The sequence below is a fragment of the Sceloporus undulatus genome, chromosome 2 (genome assembly GCF_019175285.1).
Source record: "Sceloporus undulatus isolate JIND9_A2432 ecotype Alabama chromosome 2, SceUnd_v1.1, whole genome shotgun sequence".
In the NCBI taxonomy this organism is placed as follows: Eukaryota; Metazoa; Chordata; class Lepidosauria; order Squamata; family Phrynosomatidae; genus Sceloporus; species Sceloporus undulatus.
This window is the reverse complement of record NC_056523.1, coordinates 233269459-233289031: the sequence shown is the minus strand read 5'-3', so window position 1 is coordinate 233289031 and position 19573 is coordinate 233269459. Positions and strand designations below refer to the sequence as shown.

Sequence of the window (19573 nt, the reverse complement as noted above, 5' to 3'; positions counted from 1 at the left end):
TTATAATATATATATATATATATATATACACACACACACACACACACACACACTATGTGTGTGTGCATATATATATAGTGTGTGTACATATATATATATATATATATATAATAGTAAAATATATATTTATATATATAGTATCGTATATATAATAAAATAGCTGGAAATACTAGATATATATTTTCAGCTACTATTTTACTATATATATATATATATACACACACACATAGTAAAATATAGTGTATATATAGTAAAATATAGTGTGGTGTGTGTGTATAATATATATATAATAGTAAATAGCTGGAGACACTAGATTATACAGCTAACTATTTTTACATATATGTATGTAAATATGTATGACATATGATTATATTATAAATATAATCATAATATATAGTGTTGTAATATAGAATTTATAATTATAAATTAATAATTATATAAATTATAGATTATGATGACATATTAATAAATCATAAATCAAATAACATAACTAATATACTATAGTTTAAAATCACACACACATATATAGTGTACTAAAATAATGGAATATACTAGGTGCAACATATTGCCCACACACACCTATATGCCTAAGTAACCTGTAGTGTGTGTGTGTGTGCGAGAAGAAGAGTAGCTGACAAAACCTATACCTGTATATTTGTGTATGTGTTATATAGCAGAGAGGGGAGATCCTGCTGCTTAGTGCTACTGAGGCTTTGGGGGGTGTTTCCTTTGTGGGCTCCTCTTGGGCAAAGGTTGGCATAGAGGGCAGGCCCTGGGGTCCCTATGCCCTTCTCTGCCCAGACTGGGGTCTCTCCTGGTCCCTTCTGCCCCTTTTCTGCAGAGGCCGTCCTTGCAGGTTGCCTCCAGGGGGCGCTGTGGGGAGTTCTTTTTGGGGGGGGGCTTCACTGGCTCGGGTCTGACAGAGAGGGAGGCTGGAAGTGTGAGGGGTCTGGTGGAGGGGGGCTTTGCCACAGGGAGGGGGTCCCTATAAGCCCCCAGTTGGGTTTGGAAGGGAAGGGTCCCCTCACACGGCCCCCTCCCTCCTCCCTGGGAATGCCGCAGGGTCGGAGAGAAGAGAGAGAAGAAGAGAGAGAGAGAGAGAGAGACTAGCAGTGCCCTGGCAGCAAAGGGGAGCAAGGAGAAGGACACAGACACACACTGAGCCCAGCAATCATCCTATTTAAAATAATGACATCTATCACACACACAGCCCAATCATCTGTGTTTTTATTAAAATTATATCTATAACACAGAGATACACACACACTGAGCCGAATGACCTCCATGTTTTAGCAAAACAATATCTATCACACACACACACACACAGCCCAATGATCTGTGTTTTCTTAAAAAGTATATCTATAATATACAGACACAAACACAGACACACTGAGCCTAATGGTCTCCATGTGTTGGCGAAATAATATCTAGAATGCACACTCTCCTTCTCTGAGCACAGCAATCTCCTTCTTTTAACAAAGTAATACCTACAGTGTAATATAACAATAACTCTCTCCTCTCTCTCTCTCTCTCCCCCTCTGAGCCCCATGATCTCCCCTTTGCCCAGAGAGGATTAGTGGATGTGGATCTTCCATACCAAGGCTGGGGCTAGATCAATTCCCAGAGGGATGGGGGGGATCCAGAGGAGGAAGCAAGCCCATCATCCTTCAGACAGGCAGAGGGCCCAACCTGCCAGGGCAGGGGTGGTATGGTGGATGGGACTCTTTCCAGACTGCTACCTAACTCTTTGCTGCTTGCCCAGCTGGGCTTCAGATTATGTAAGAGTCCTCCCCCCCCAGGAGGACCGTATGTCCTCTGCACAAAGGAGGACATTTTGGAAAAATGGAGGACACGACCCACCTAACTCTCCAACACATTCCCAGAAATGGAAATTCAGGCTTCTTGAATTTTTCTTGCTCAAAATGGAGGACATTCAAGAACCGTGACCCAGGAAAAGCTCAAAACAGTCACCGAAATGTCAATTCGTGCTTCTCAGTCCTGCTCAAAATGGAGGACTTTTTGGGATTCTCCCTGGAGAGAAGGTGGGACTGTAGGAATGTAGTTCTGGAAAAGGAGGATGGCTGGTCAGCCAACCCCCAGTAGTGACCTTGCCCTGGTGAGGACCCTTCCTGGGCTGCCATCTCCCAAACTGCTCCCTCCCTGCCTTGTCCCTGGGGATGAAATCCCTCCCAACTTCAAGACCAAGGTCCTCTTCCCTCCCTCTTTACACATCCCAGTTTCTCCTTCTCTGATTCCTCCCTCCCTCAGCAGCTCTCTTCTCTGCTAGCAGATGGATTCAACTTTCTTTCCAGGCTATGCTGACATTCTCCTTCCAAAGCACCATGTGGAGTTGCCTTGGACTGGAGTTGCTTCATGTTGCTCTGCCAACGCTCCATCTTACAGAATCCTAGGATTTCTAGTTTGAGGAGACACCAGCACTCTTTGCCCGAGAAGGCAAAAGAGCTTTAGAAATCCCAGGGTTTCATAGAATGGAGCTACATCACTTAAAGTGGTGCCAAACTGCATGCTTTCTGCAGTGTAGGAAACACTCAGTTAAAGAAGGTTGGTTGGTTGGTTGTTGTTTTTTTGTCATAGTTTTGCATGATGGATAGTCAACCTGGTTTCATAATCATGTATTTATAGGGGGCAAAGATTTAATATAGGGAGAGGACAGAACCCTCTATAGAGAGCCAACATGGCATAGTGGTTTGAGCATTGAACTATGGAGTTCGATTCCCAGCTTGGCCATGAAATCCACTGGGTGACCTTGGGCAAGTCACACACTCTCAGCCTCAAAAGAAGCCTCCTCTGAACACATCTTGCTGAGAAAACCTCATGATAGGTTCTCTTTAGATTTGCTGTTAAGTTGGACACATCTTGAAGGCACAAAACAGCAAGAAGAACCCTCTGTTTATTGCTTTTGGTTGAAAGGGATGTTAGTTGAAAATGTCATCTTGAGTATCCACCAGACTGTAGTGTGCATGATGAACTCGGTAGCCACACTGTTTGAAAAAGTCTAATATGTAGAGCAATTTTGTATTTAGTCTACTCAGAAGTAAATCCCAGTAGTTCAATAGGACTTCCTCCCTGTTAAGTGTGTATAGGCTTGAAGCAACCATGGCACTATTAGATTGTGCTCTTATGCTGCAAACCAAGGATTATAATTTGATCATCCCTATGTAGATGTAAACCTGAGAAGCCTGATATTGTATCTGTGTAGATGTGAGGAAAGGGAGGGGGGGAAAGATTCTTAAGATCTATGAGATCACAGAGAAGCATTTCTCTTTACTTTGCATGCTACAAAGGCTACATATTATGTAATTCTTCTTGGGAAGTGCCTTCGCAATTGCATCAAGCCATTTAAAATATCACCCAGCAAATCTGCATTCAGGATGCAGGGCAGCACAATCTGTTTCCAAACCTTGCACCACTGCATCATCTTATATGGTTGGGATGTAGACCTTCTGGGCCGACTGAGCAGTTCTGCAGATGCGTAGTGCCTTAAAATGTTCGTACTTCATCTTCTCTTATTTGATCTCCAAAAAAAATTACATTAACTACAAGCTCTTAGATATACTTAAGTGGGTAAGTTTTGGCAAATACTTCCCTAGGGAAGTGGGATGTATAGCAACAATTTTCCAGTAGCATTGAGATCAACCTGGTATGGTCCATCAGAGCCATGGCAAACATGTGTAGCTGTCTTACTTTCCAAACTGCATCTTTTCCTGTCATTCTTCGCCATATCAAAAGCCCTTGAAGTTTGAATCTGTTCAGGAGAAGGGAAGCCATGTTTCTGCCATTCAGTTGCTGGCCAAGAACAAAAATGATTAGATTAACTCTCATGCAAACAAATGAAAAATTCCACTGAGTACCTTAATACCTCAGATCCCATGGGATTTAACTTCTGATCCCATGAGAAGTTTAATGTTTTGTGTGGCATAAAAATGCTTCATGTCTGCAGGGACTTCTATGGGCTCAGAATTGAGGGTATTCCTTAATACTTAAACACCCAAAGCCAAAAAAGCAGAACGTTTGTGTTGTGTAGCTGTCATCTCTTCTTATTTGAAGTGCAGCCAGTACAAATGCAACAGATTTGTTAGAACAAACCACAAACATGCGTATACAAGCTGCTTTGAATCCCATTTTGGTAGAAAGGCAGGCCATAAATCCCATAAATAAATAAATAAATAAATAAATAAATAATACACTGGAGGATCCTAAATTCAGGGGCATTGTTTACAGCTCATCAGGTGACAATGTTGTAGAATGCCCATCTTGTGAGTCTGGTTTCTTGTGGAATATGCAAAAAAAGATGACTACAGTTGTGTCCACACTGCAGAAATAATCCAGATTGACACCACTTTAACTACCATGGCTCAATGTTATGGAATGATGGGAATTGTAATTTGTTGTGGCATCAGAGCGCTCTGACAGAGAAAGCTAAATGTCTCACAAAATTATTGTTCCCGGGATCCCCTAGCATTGAGCCATGGCAGCTAAGGTGGTATAAAACTGGATTGTTTCTGCAGTGTGGATGCAGCCCTCATGTGACTAAATTATCTGGTCAGCTTGGTTGAGAATTAAGAGGAGAAAATGTTCCTGTAGTTACCATGCAGATGTTTGAAAGCCTGTAGTATTTTCAGGGGTTGGGGAAATCCTTCACTAGACAGGCTTTTGATTTTATTTATTTATATATTTGTATCCTGCAGGTTTCACTAGGCAGGGTTTTGAGTTTATTTCTTCAGAATGGGACCCAAGGCAGCTCACACCATGAATTAAAACCTAATACTAAAATGTTGTGGTTTTTAAAATTAAACTACTAAATTAAAACATCAGCACTTTTGGAATATACTGGGGCTTCCTTATCTGTAGGCTTGCTGTCTGCGGATTTAAGCATACATGGAGGGCAAACCCCATTGTCCCCAATGGCAGCACATGAACGCCGCTGCACTAGTAGGTGCACACATGTCACATCACCATTAAGAACAATGGGGTCCTGACTTTTTTGGTATCGGGGGGAGGGTCTATAACAGATCCCCAGTGGTTACCAAAGTCCAACCGTACATCCACACTGCACAATTATAGCAATTTGAGACCACTTTAACTGTCATGGCTCCTTTGTATGGAATCCTGGGATTTGTACTTTGGTGAGCTGCCCTCCTCTGAACCACTTCACTCCATGGACCCATGGAAATTACATAGGTATCAAACTGCTATACTTATCCATAAATAAAGGAATACATAAATAATGCTTAAATAAATAAGTAGGTCTCTACCTGTCGGTGGAAGGAGAACAGCAAGGGGAATGCCCAGGTCTCCCATGGGGAGAGTTCCACAGTCTGGGAGCAGCTACCAAGAATGCTCTCCCCCATAACCTCACCAAATGTACCTGTGATGGTGGTACGGCCAAGAGAAAGCCCCCCTCCCCCCAAAGATCTCAAAGTTTGGGCAAGCTCATTTTGAAGCAGGGACTATTAGTGTGATATTCCTCTGACAACAGGTGACATGTCCCTCCACTTCTTGTTTGACTAGTGACAAAAATCCCATGACAATGAAGTCCAAGCTGAATTTATACTCGGAGTGTGTGGAATGGGAGGACTGAATCTCTAAAACTTTCAAATGAATGCAAATATCTGATGACTCTATCATTTAAACACCGGTTTGCCTGCAATGAAAAGTGATTTTGCATTCTGAAATCCTAGAATGTAACTTATTAGTGAAGTCACATTTTATGCATCTGACTTTTAAACCAATTCCAACTTCCCTCCTTCTCTTGTGCAGCCATGAGTATAACTTTAGAGGTTTTTGCTCTTGTTTCAGTTTTTAAACAATGTGTTAATCACTTCTATCTTTTAAAAAAAAAGACTGGATAAACAAGCTAAACCCATTGCATTGCAGAAAACTGAAAAGTCTGTGCCAAAAATAAAACAACTCTCCTGAAATAAAATATGGCATCCCAGAGATTTGCATTTAAACTAGCTTGTCCTTCAGGAAATGCGTATGGTCAGAGTTGAGGAAATAAGATCCACAACCTCTTGCCCTCTCCTCACCTCTTTAACCTATTTTGTTGCCCAATTAGCATAATCTAACAAGACGCCCACACACGGCTCCCATTTATCTTTCCTTATCATTTATAAAGAGGAGCTGTGCCCATTTTCTCATTCTTTGTGAATTTTTGGACTAAATCTCTTGCCTGGTTTTTGACCTGGCTGTCAAGTTCTTTCCTTGGCCTTCTATGTCAGTCTTCCCTACCACATTATATTTTAAAGTTAAGCATCATATTTTTTCAAGTGCAAAGTATCCATGCATCAAATCGGTGTTTGAAAACACAAATTGGGGGCCCATTGAGAAACCAAAGGAGCCAGGAGATCAAATTATTAGAGGCAACTCCTTCCCACTCCCAAGCAGCTATAGTGTAATGCTGGGTCTAGCTTACACCTGCCCTAGCCCCAGAGGTCTTGTGCTAGACCTCAATTGCCTAAGAGCTTTGGATGTTGGAACTGGATGAACAGAAAACTATGTTTATGGCTCCAGATCCGAGCATAGTGATATTTTTACTTCAGCATGAAGGAATGGTGGAAGGGTCAAGAGCTGGTGGCTATACAATGCCTGCTGTTAATATATTATGTACATTGTTGTTGTGTGCCTTCAAGTTGTTCCAGCATATGCCAAGTCTAAAGTGACTCTCTTTTCAGGGCTTTCTGGGGCTGAGAGTGTGTGATTCAGCCAAGGTCATCCAGTGGGTTCCCATGGTTGAGTGGAGAATCAAACCCTGATCTCCAGAGCTACAGCTCCTTACACCATGCTGGATCTCCCAACAAGAGTAGACCTAGTCAATCAAATGTTGAATTATGAGTCAACACCTGGGTAAATCCTATTAATTGGACTGTCTAATCTAGTCAGTACTACCCAACAGGATTTAGGCCTGTCTATATTAACTTTTAGAGCAGAAATAGGCAATTGTAGCTCCCCAGATATTATCTGACTGCAGCTCTCAACCAACCCAAGCCAGTATCACCGATAGGGAGAAAAGCAATCAAATAATATCGGGAGCAGTACTTGGCATGATCTTATCTCCAACACGTTTGTTTTAAAAATAAAAATTAGACCGTGTTCTGTTTCCGTATCATAATGTTAGTGCAATGTTGTTAGGTTTTTTTCATATAATGATTAGTATTTAATTGTTTCTCCTAAATATTGTTTTTCAAGGGAGGCCACTTTCTATTTAAATAGTATATGTGCTGCCGAAGTGGGCACTTCTATTTAAATAGATAAATAAAAAAATAAATAAATAATATATTATTAATGAAATGACGTGCCCTAAGTGGCAGTGAATCCATTATTATCTTTTGAGAGTACTGTTCATACTTGTGTATAAGTTGACCTCATGCGTAAGTTGAGGGCAGATTTTGAAGCCCATATTAAGGATTTTGATATGATTCATAGATAAGTCAAGGGTAAAACTTAGGGACATGTAAAACGGATATAAAAGACAAAGTAAAGGAAAACTATGTCAATGGACTCATAAAAGGCATTACTGTTTGTGCTCACCCTAAAGGCTTGATGGATGAGGAGGGGACTATGGTAAGTAGTGGTTGTGCCATATGTCAAGCAGGTGACCCAAGCACAGCCAGGGTTAAGAAAATGTGTACATGTCAAAAGGGACGTAAAGGCAAGGGTTAAGGTACAGTATTAACTCTGTGAGCTGTCATGATGTAGTGGTTTCAGTGTCGGACTATGACTCTGGAGACCAGGGTTCAAATCCCAGCTTGGCTGTGTAAACTCTCTAGATGACTTTGGGCAAGTCACACTCTCTCAGCCTCTTTGCGATGTCACCCCCCTAAAAGAAACTTGCCAAGAAAAGCTGTGCTAGGGTAACAGTACATCAGAAGCAACTTGAAGGCACACAACAACAAATTAACTCATATATAAAAAAAGAACCCTTTGTTTCTTTGAAAAGAGTGGCAAAAGATGAGAGTTTAGTTTGTCCTGGGAGGACCTAAAAGAAGCACCAACCCCCTCCAGTCTCTTGGCACTCCTTTCAGATGAAGTGCCAAAGAGCAGCCACTGTGGCCATTCTCTCAGCCAGCCATTGAAAAAGGCCAGAAGTGGCACTGCAGTGGAGAGAATAGAGGGTTGGTGCTTCTTTTAGTTTCTCTTGGGACAGACTAAGCTTTCACCTTTCATCACTCTACTCAGAGAAGGGGATGGTTCCTTTTTAGATAAGAGATAAGGTACAGTGCTTACACTGACCCATGGATAAGTTGACCCAGTTTTTTGGGTTGATTTTTTACTTAAATTTCTATAGATGAGTATGTACAGTAATGTTAACCTATAAGCCTTTTAAGACTAAAACTCTGAGCTCAGATCTGAAGCTTCTCTACCCTGTTTCAGAGGCTCAGCCATCTTCTTATATAGAACTATGGGGGAAGGGCAATTAATTTTAGAATCAAAAGACATAATAGCACCTTTGAGAATAACTGGGAAGGAAAAAAAATTTAGCACGAGTTTTTATGGACTCAGGCCACTTCATGAGTTGTATTTATCTATAGATTAATCACATTTCCTGGATGACTTTGGGCAAGTCACATACTCTCAGACCACCAAAATCATGATAGGGTCACTATAATTTGGAAATGGCTTTAAGTCCCACAAGAATAACAACAAATTTATGTATTATATACTTTGCAAATCAGTCTTTAAATTGTACCAAGAAGCCTTATCCTGAGCCGTATCATCAACTCTGACTGGCAGCAGTTTGCCAAGATTTCAGACTGCATTCCTTCCTAAACCTATTTGGAGACCTGATTTTCCCAGTGGTTCCCCATTAAACTACTGGCCCTGCTGACCTTCTGAAATCAGACAAGGCTGGGTGTGTTCAGGACAGTGAATAACAGAGGGCAAACCCAGGTCACCTCCCATGTTGTGTATGAAATGCTCCCAAAGATACTTCACATTGAAAACAGATTCCTATGCAATAGGTGCCCTTTCCTTAGCAATATGCTATGTAATTTTTTATATTATTATTTTGGCTGTGTAGCATTTTTAGGTGCAGCTATTATGAGAAATAGCTGTGATCCTTTCTAGATATTGTTAAGGGAGTTACTCAGATTGTATTTCAGCAAGAAGTGAATAAAGACATACTGCAGATCAAACTTTTTGTTTCACTTGCTAGCCCCTAATGGGGTTGTGCACATCAAGTGACAATATTTTCAGTGACTTCAGCCCAGGGTGTATATTTGTGGTTATGTAAATTGGGCATAGCATGCATTACAAAATTTGAAAAATGTGTTAGTGATCCTATGTCAGTTTCTTGCACCTCCCTCCCCTACTTTCTGCCTAGTAAAGAAGAAAGTCAAAGGTGGGTTACAGACGGGCAAAAAGGGATGTACTCATGACGTCATGAAGGTAGAGCCTTCAGACGGCCCTTACCTGAATGCCGCCATGAACACGCCCCCCGCACGCCCCAAGCGGGAAGAAGCGGCATTAAAAAGGTGCTGCTTTTTTCCGCTTCTGATTCTGTTTGATACGTACCTGCGCAGCTCCGTCTGTAAGCTGCTGCACCGATACGTCAGAATTGCTACGCCGCAAATATAAGTTGCCGGTTTAAAAGCTCCGTGTCAGCTGCATCGCGTAATGGGTCGGGGTCCCGGGACATGCGTGGTTTGCAGCCAAGCTTTAATTGCAACGTCTGCTGCCATGCAGCTGTGGAAGCTGAGGCACAGCTGCGGCGCATTTTAAGCCTCGTAACCCTAACCCTAGAGCCACTTGTGCGCATGCGTTGGTAGAACCGCGGGAAGTTGTAAGTTTTGCCGGCGGATGTTTTGGTTGTAGAAAGTGAAAAGGGAAAGTCTGGGATTTAAAGTGAACCCCTACACACATTCCTGCGCCATTTTCACCTGGGAAAGGGCACAGTTCGGCTGCTCCTGGCACAGCTGTGTGGCGGCTCCCCTTTGCCACCAGGCAGGATGGCTCAGCCATCCACCAGCACCCCGGAAAAAGGCAGGGGGACGTCTTGGTCTCATACTGAGACGGCTGACCTGATAGCTATATGGTCCCAGCCAAACATTTTGCAGAAACTGGAGCAGTCCTACCTGAATGCTGACACATATCGAGAAGGGGAAGAAGCCATGAGAGCTGCTGCACCGGCACACCAGAATTGCTACGCCGCTAATTTAAGTTGCCCATTTAAAAGCTCCGTCGCATAGTGAGTTGGGGTCTTGGAACATGTGCAGTTTGCAGTCAGGCTTTAATTGCAACGTCCGCTGCCATGCAGCTGTGGAAGCTGAGGCACAGCTGCGGCGCATTTTAAGCCTCGTAACCCTAACCCTAGAGCAACATGTACGCATGCGCTGCTTGGAAAGTTTGGACTTTAAAGTGCACCCCTACACACATTCCTGTGCCATTTTCACCTAACAATAAAAAACGCTAAAACTGTAAATATTTACATATGTACAAGGGATGTGAGGGGAGATGGCAGGGGGACAGTGGTGGCAGCGGAGACAGCTGTGGCTGCGCATTGCAGATTCAGCAGGAACGCGGGGACCAAAGGAGAGGAGGCATCTATGATGCTGCTGACACTGGCAAAGTGCAAACGGACAAGGATGCCAACACCAGCTGATCACCAGCTGGCAGGAGACCACCTTTGTTTTAAAGGGGCTTGGGCACTTTAAATGTGCCCATAGGCTTTCTGCCGCCGCTGCTTAGCCCTGCGCAGCTGCGCATTCGCCAGCCGGCAAAGAAAAAAAAAAGAGACCCCGGAGCTTGAATGTGCCCAAGACCTTTTGATGCCCTCTAAACTTGCCCCCAAAGGCAAAGGGCAACTAGAGAGGGCCTGGGATCAAGGGGCAGGGAGCACTGACAAGGCACTAGGTCCCATGATGTCCCATAAAGACATCATTTCGCCTCCCAGGACATGTGTTCCCTCCCAGCCCTATCTACTCTATTCTACCCTTCCTGTTCTCTCCTCCCACCATGCCTGGCTCACTGGTTCCCAAACCAGCAATCTCCAAACTCTGTCCTCCCAGGCGTTTGGACTTCATCTCCCAGAATCCCCAGCCACCTTGCCCTGTGGTCTGGGATTCTGGGAGATGAAGTCCAAACGCCTGGAAGGACAGAGTTTGGACATTGCTACCTCACAGCACTCCTGCCTAGCTTTAGACTGCACAGTTGCGCCTAAGCTGTCCCATTCACACTCACAGCCACACTGCCGCAGTTGCGCATAATTAACCACACAAATTTATTTTAAAAAATAAACTTTTTTATTTACAATAACAACAATAAAACTTTTTTTCTATATACAATATGTACAAAAGGAAGGGGGAGGGTGAAGGGGGGATAACAGAGGGGGCAGGGGAGGGAAGCTGCTTCAGGGAGGGGGAGGAGGCGGTGGGGCGGGCAGCCGGCGGAGGAGTTCCTGGAGGGTCTCTTCCATGGAGGACACTCTCTCCGCCAGCTTGTCCACTTTCTCCTCCAGGGCAGCGAACTTCCTCTCCGTCCGGTTCTCTGTGGGGGGAAAAGAAAGAGGATGGTTAGGATCAGCCTGTGCAGCCCATCACCCACTCCCACAGGCAGGGTTTCTGGGTGCCCCCACTCCCTTCCCTGGGTTCACCTCTACACTTACCTTGCTGCCGAGCTTGGAGGACACAATCCAGGGCACTGGCATCGAGGGCCAAGTGCCCTGGCTCTCCTGGCAGGCGGCGGCTCGGCCCAGGCTCCTCTTCCTCGGCGGCAGCAACAGCAGCGAGGACTTCAAGCCCTGGAAAAAAGGAAGGAAAGGCCCAAGTTACCATGCTGGCATGGCAGACGAGGGCACAAGTGTCGTGGGGGCTGCAGGCAGCCAACCCCCACCCCTCACCCTGGGGACCTACCTGCCGCCAGAGGAGCCTGCTCTGGCTGCGGAGGGGCCACAGCAGCTGGTCCTGGCTGTGGCCCACCCTCGGGGACATCCTCGTCCCCCGAGGATGATGGAGAGGGCGACCTGGCAGGGTGCCCTCCCTCCCTCCGCCTCCGCCTCGGCCGCACGCCTGCAGAAGGGAAGAGGAGGGATGGCATTGGCACCATGCAGGAAGGAGAGGAGGGCAAGGGAAGGGTCAAGGAGGGTAGGACAGGGCATGGCAAGAGCTCTGGCTTACCTGGAGGATGGCAATCTTCCGGTCTGGGCCGATCTCCCCTGATCCACAGGTCCTTCAGCCGCGAGAAGAATGGTGGCTGCCTGTCAACCGGGGGCGCCTCTCCAAAATCCTCAAGGGTTTCAAAGAACGCTGCCTTCAGAGTTTTAAACTTCACTCTACATTGGTGCAGCGTTCTTTGAAACCCTTGGTTTCGGAGGGCACGAGATGCCTCGAGAAAATGCCCCCGGTTGGGCTTGTTGGTGCTAGCCATCACCCTTCTCGCAGCTGCCTGTGGCATCAGGGAGTCCAGGAGGATCCCGACCTCCTCATCGGTCCAATAAGTGATTCGGACCGGGACCCTCCTGCGTGGCTCTGCCATGTCGATCGCCGTCCTGGGGTCTTGCACAGTTGCGCACGGGTATATATGGGCACCTGTGGCTCTGGGCCGTTAGGCCAAGGTGGTCCTAGTCCAATGAAAGCTTTCAGAGGAGCAGTTTGAATCTTTCCCCCAATAGATGTCCTCTGGGTGCCCCATTGATACATTCAAATGGGCCATTAGGAAAGCTTGAATTTGAGGGGGATTGATACATTGTCAAAGGGGCAATCGGCAGTTGGAGCTGATGTATCTTTTTGCCCCAGGAAAACAGGCGCCAGGAGACCTTTTGTGTGTGTGTGTTTGTGTGTGTCCCCCTCAGGCACGTGGCAAAACATGCCCACAGCACAGATCAGGAATGATAGGCAGACTCAAACTGTGGATAATGGGATACATTTATTCATGTGCTTATGCTATTACAGTACAATGCACTCTGACATCACAGATGATGGCACAGGAGCCATCCTTCAGATTCTCCTTGTCAGAAAAAAATCTGCCAGGGCATTCCTCACGGTCTCCCCTGCTTTCTTCTTCTCTTTCTCTTCAAGGGGGTCATGAGCCACTTCCGAATGGGGTAAGCCGCGGTTTGGGCCGCCCGTGCGGAAGCTGCCTCTCTTTTTGCAGCGTCCTCCGAGGCGGCGGTATGGAAGCTCCGGGTCCGAAACGGACCCAGGTGAGGTGTCTTCACTGCCCCCCGTGTGGAAGCTCCAACACCTGAAGCACGCCCCCGGGGCGGGCCGTCTGGAGGCTCCGCATTCAGCTGAATACACCTCCAAGACGTCCTCCCCTACCCGTCTGTAACCCGCCAAAGGCTCCGGCTGCAGGTCAATCATATTGAAGAATGGATTTGAGAGAGGCTTCAAATGCTTCCTCTGGGAACAGTGTTAAAGGCATTTCTAATGAGTAAAATGTAAGGGCCATAAACCAATTTGGCAAAGTGCTGGAAGTTCCAGCTGGAAAGAGAAAGGGGCATTTGAGCTTTGCAGGGCTGCCAAATGTCAAATGCAACACTGCAGAGGTTACTGTTTCACTGTTGTAAGAGACAGAGCTGGGTTTTTTTTCATATGGATCAGTCCTGCAGTGAAAATCATGGAACTAGAAGGGATGCTAAAGACACAGTTGCATGTCTTGTGTGAGCTATTACACGTAATCCTGGTAGACTAATCCCCATAAACCAGGTCATAGTGTTTTGCAGAGACAGTAGCAATGAGCTCAGTGCAACATGCAAGGGAATCTACAAACTGCACTGTTCCAGATGTTCCAGGCATGTGCACTGGGAAAGGGAAAACAATTTACAGTGCTGCCAGCCAGCCTGACCTACTGAAAAAATTCTCACTGCTGAACCTTTAAGAGGAATGACTGCAGTTTGTAGCTGGCCTTTTTTCTTTCCATGTGGTTATCCTGATTTATTCTTCAGCCTCCTAATTTGCCTCCACACAGACTTTGCAGTTTCATAGCCTTGTAAAAATTAAAACCTATGGGTTTTTTTGGGTTGGAAAAAATGCTTTTATATGCCCAGCTGTTGTTTATGCATCCGTACAGAGTTAACTGATATTCTCCATTTGTCCATTTGTACTTGTCTCTTTAGGCTTTTTTTAAAGCAATAAAGATTTCTGTTTCATTTTATTGTTTCCAAGTCAGCTATGTGACTAACAGCTAGCTAATAGGAGAAGCATTGGTTCCACGTTTTGGAACTAGCATTTCCAGGACTTTTCCAATATGGAAAGTTATAGTACTATAAAATCAATTTAAGGTCTCTTAAATTCAAGCCTATCCTGGAATATAGTTCACTACTGCTGCCAATAGCCAGCAGTGGTCCTCTGCTTCCACTCCCCAAGCAAACACATGCATGTGAAAGAGGACAATGTGGAAAACTTACAAAAGATAAATTGAACATCTTGTTTATTAGTATGCAAAGGGATTCTGTAGCACATTTGAGGTGAGTCACTGTGGTGCAGTGGTCTGAGCATTGGACTATGGCTGGAGATCAGGATTTGAATCCCAGCTTGGTCATGTAAACCTGCTGGGTAACCTTGGGCAAGTCACACTCTCTCAGCCTCAGAGGCATGGTTTCTCCCCTCTGAAGAAACTTGCCAAGAAAATCCTGTTTTGAGCAGAATACATTTGCAGAATACTTTTACAGGGAAGGGGTACTTATAAGCAATGTGACAACACATTACAACAGCACCTTTGAGACTAAGAGTTGGAAGCATAAGTCTGCTTCATCAGATGCATGTATCTGATGCATCTGATGAAGGTGACTTTGGTCTAGGAAAGCTTATGCTACCTACAACTCTCTCAGTTTGCATCTGCAGTGAAGAATTAATGCAATTTGGCACTATTTTAACTGCCATGGTTCAATGCTATTGAATTCTGGGATTCATAGTTTTGTGAGATATTTAGCTTTCTCTCTCAGAACTCTCTGGTGCCACAACAAACTACAAATCTCAGAATTCCATAACATGGAGACATGCCAGTTAAAGTGATGTCAAACTGCATTATTTCTGCCATGCATGTGCAGGTTCAATTACTCTCAAAGGTGCCACAAGATCCCTTTGCATACTGATCCAGACTTACATGTAGTTTTTGAATTCTACCATCTTGTATATACTGTTTTATCCCTTTTATTCAGACTCATGATCAGTTAATCTGTGTTGCTCAGAACAGGATACACTTTGCTAGGTATTGGACCATAATTAACCATATACACCTATATTGGGGATGGGAATCATATGACTTTCAAAATATTTTATTATTATTTAATTGGGGCAGTGTTTGGAAAATTGCTTTATGGGGAAAGTTCAGAAAACATATGGTTTTTCCAAATGAGCTTAGAAAAAATTGAGTAATTTAGCAGGTTTAAGTAATTCAAAACTCAAAGACACTTTATGTACTGTTATTGTTATTTTTACTCCTGCTCTTGTAATGTACTATACGCTTCTAAAAATCTTCTCCTTGAACATACACACCTTCTCAGAGGAGCACTTCTGTGACACTTGCAGTTGCCAGGTTCTCTAAGTCATTCTTCCTCAGCCTCCAACTGTTTGGACTACAAATATCATCAGCTTCAGTCAGCATGGCCAATGATCAAATAGGAATTGTAGTCCAAAATATGTGGAGGGTACCAAGTTGGGAAATGCTTACAGTTATGTTCTTTTCTGCCTTTATCATTTAATTGTCTTAGACAGTTATAACTTTCTGCAAGTCTGCTATTTATTATCACAAGCACTTTGTCACTTAACCTTTTGCGGTGCTGTCAATCATGGATACAGTGTGAGTGAGAAACAAATACTTCTCCATTTGATGTGATACAGCTGATGTCTTGGAAGGCTCACCAATACTCTGTGAAACGGTTCATTTCTGACTCTGTTATAAAATATATTATGTTGTATTTTGATGGGGACAAATAGGAAAATGTGCAGGTGCCAGAATTTTGCAGGAGTGCTTATGCAACAAGAGTGGATAATCTCAATGTTAGAGTTCTCACTAACCGCCAGTCCTAGTAACTCAACTAATAAGCTCCTTGTTTGTGGGCCCCCTGCAGCTGTGAGATTTACTGTGATATTTAACATGAGGGGAAATAATTGGTTCACATCAAAGGATTGCCGTCTCAACATTCACACAGAGCTGAGTTTTCATGCTGTTATTGGCCCATTGCAAAGCAGTAAGGCACAACAGTTGGATGGAAGTAGTTGTGATGGACTACCAATTTTAATTAATGATCTACTATTTTTTGCATTATCATTGATTATCCTGGGCAAGGAGGTTTTCCTTCTTCCAGCGAATCAACTGTGCTTTTGATCCAGGGTTGCCATCTGACCTCGATTCCAAAACATATTGATTCTGATATAATTAAGACTCCCTGAAGAGTTTCAGGAACTTTTGTTGATTTCCAGTAGATATTCAGTAGAGAAACAACTGCCAGCCAGTCAGTATCTTGCTGTAAACTCATATATTTTACCAAATGGCTGGTACTTTTGCTGGTAGGCAAAGACTGTTTTAGTCAACAAAGTTTTGAGGAACATATTGGTTGCTGAGGAAGGGGCTTCTTCCTCATCTTCTTTTTACCAAGTGGGTTCTTCCCCCCCCTTATTGATGTATGCTAAATTGTTTTAAATTATATATATTTAATCTACTTGTGCTTTAATATTTGAATTCCTTCATCTTTAATTGCATTGTTTGTTCTTGCTGGCTGACTTGAGTCTCATTATGAAGAGAAAGATGGGATATGAATCTCAACACACAAATACATATTGGGCCATCAAAATTAGAGAAACCATACAGTTTGACACCACTTTAACTGCCATGGCTCTATCTTACAGAATCCTGGGATTCATAGTTTTGTAAGACACCAGCACTCTTTGTAAGAGAAGGCTGAAGACCTTGTAAAACTGCAAACCCTAGGATTCCCTGGGATGGCACCACAGCATTTAAAATGATGTCAAACTGCATTATTTCTACAGTATAGACGCAACGGTTGAGATGTAAGTCCCAACTTTGTCATTTGGTCCCTACCATAATCAAAGGTTCTTGACTCCAGTTGGAGAAGTAAAACAAAATTATCTAATCTATTGCTGCTAGGCTAAAGACAGGGATTTAGGCTAAAGACGGAGAACACCTGTCAGCTTAAGCCAGGATCCCTCCAGATACTTTTGGACCACAGATTTCACCAGTCCTAGCCATACTAGGCAATAGGGGAGGCAGATGGAAACTGCAGTCTCAACAACTTGGGCGGGGGGCATGTTCGCCATCTCTATCCTGGTGACTATACTCTGAAGGCACTTGATGTAGCAGCCTTGATGATCCTAAGCAGGCCTGGGTATAGACAGTGTCTGGATGATGAAAACCTACACAGAGCTCCATGATGGAAAAGAGAGCTGGAAACAAGTATGTGGAATAGAAAAGCATTTACAAATACCACTGCTTCACCTTTGCATCTCATATGCATTAGCCAATATCTTGACTTGTTGATTAGGATCAGCCTTTGCAGTCTAGTAACTCTCCTCTCTCCTAGATGTAGTCCCTCCTACCCCAGATGATTCTGATAATTCTGATACTTTCCAGTTTCAATTTTGGACTATTTTGGGGTCTGACACTGTCTTGGATGTCATAGTGGATGTCCCATGCTGGAATGTGGAAAAAGTCTCTATGAAATTTGCTGTACCTTTCACCAGCTTTTAATACTATAACTATAGTATCCCTCTGATCTATCAAGCTGGAACGGGTTAGAGATCATCGAATGTTGGTTTGTTTGGTTCTTCTTCATAGATAATTCCTCTCCAAAGCAACTTTGAGGATTCTGATTAATCTGTTGGCTAACTATTTTTATAATTAAAAACCATTTGTTGAAATTCAGAGGAGATACACATTGCTTGTCTTTCATTAATTGGTTTTTGTGATAGCATGAATAAAAAAAATAAACATATTCCAGAGCTGACAGTTTAGAAGTTAAAAAAGCAGATTGGGTTTTTATGGATTTGCTAGGGAATGGAGACAAAGAAATGTGTAAAAGCTTTGGGGAGAGGAACACCTCCTGCTCATTCCTAAAGTCACCCTTAGATACTTGATGGTTCTTGTAAGTTCTTTTCAGTTTGCAGTTTGCATATAATCATGTTATCTTCCTGCTTACAGTAATTGAACAGAACAAGGGTGTCATGCCTGCAAGGTATGCTGAGAGAGAACACTATACTTCCATACCACAGCGATTGGCTGTTTCATTTGTTGGGCCTGTAATGCAAGCATATTTCTGCATGTAGCGTAGTTTCTATCTCAACTCTTGTGTGTATACTTCAAAGGAAAAAAACCCCAGTTTGACACCACTTCAACTTCCATGGCTCAATGCTATGGAATTCTGGGATTTGTAGTTTTGTGAGATGTTTAGCTTTCCCGGTCAGAGTGCTCTGGTGCCTGCCAAACTACAATACTTCAACCTCATTTTGAACAGAACCAGTCAGCTGAGATACATACATGTGTGAATCAGGCCTAAGACAATGTAGGTGCATTGCAAAAAACATAATCCCAGTGACATCTTATGTGAATTCAGAATACAGTATCATGATGCATCCTGTTTATGAAAGCTATGACTGTCATGGGATGATGCAAATTCATTGCTTACATGATCAGATTTATGCCCAGATGAACCAAGATACAAACCATCTGAACTAGCTCTAAACTGTCATGAGCTATAGTTAAATTAAAAGGTTAAAGGGTGGGAATGCATGGTTTAAATGTTGGTTTATTTAAGTGAAAATTGGGTCAGACGAGCAAGCAGTTTGAATTAACACATCACAATCACAGTTTTCATTTAACATGCTTGAAAAGCAGATGAGAGCATTTTTGTCTTTTAATAAATGGCCCATCCCTGCCTATGTATTCATGCTCTGAGAAGTGATTGGAGAAGATGGCATCAAATTTAGTGCAGCAGTGAGGCTAATTGAATTCGGTGGCTCTAGAGATCCAACTGTTGGGTTAAAAGAGTTGACTTTCAGAGTGTGAAGCAACACTTCAAAGCAAGTTATCTGTTTTGTGCTCATGCTTTTTAAAAATCCTAGCCATAGCCATTTTATGCTATATTTTTCTAACCCTGCCATTATGCTTTATAGTTGAAAAGGCTGATTTGCAGGGAATCCTGGCTAAAAGAAGCATGATAAAGTCTGACCTTGTTTTTTTTTTTTTTCTTTTCAAACCTAAGTACAATAAGATTTTCAGTAGCAGTTAATGATTTCCATATCAGAGGGGCAGTGAAAAAGTGTAGCACCTTGGATAGCTCCTTTAAAAACAAAGCTAATTCACTCTTCCACTAAAATGTGAACCATATGCTATCACTGAAGACCTTTCTGATTTGAGCTTTTAATAGTAAATGATTGGTCTCCAGGAATGGACTGTTCCTGTTTGCTGCTATTAGAACTTGTTTTTATGTTGCATTGTCCTGCTGTAGTAGTTTTTGTTATTTTTTTTTAAAGAAAAAGGATCTTGTCAGTCTTATTGTATTCAGTGTATAACCTTATATTCTTCCAGGTTTATCAAGGAAAGAATGAAACATAAAAGAATGAAACATATTGCTCAAACCAATGCATCATATGCACAA

General features: G+C 43.2%; 1 protein-coding gene across 1 annotated transcript in view; it reads left to right on the top strand.

Annotated features, from left to right (window-relative positions):
* SH3GL2 (SH3 domain containing GRB2 like 2, endophilin A1) overlaps positions 1–19573 on the top strand; it is a 132196-nt gene that overhangs the window by 524 nt on the left and 112099 nt on the right. The window lies entirely within an intron of this gene.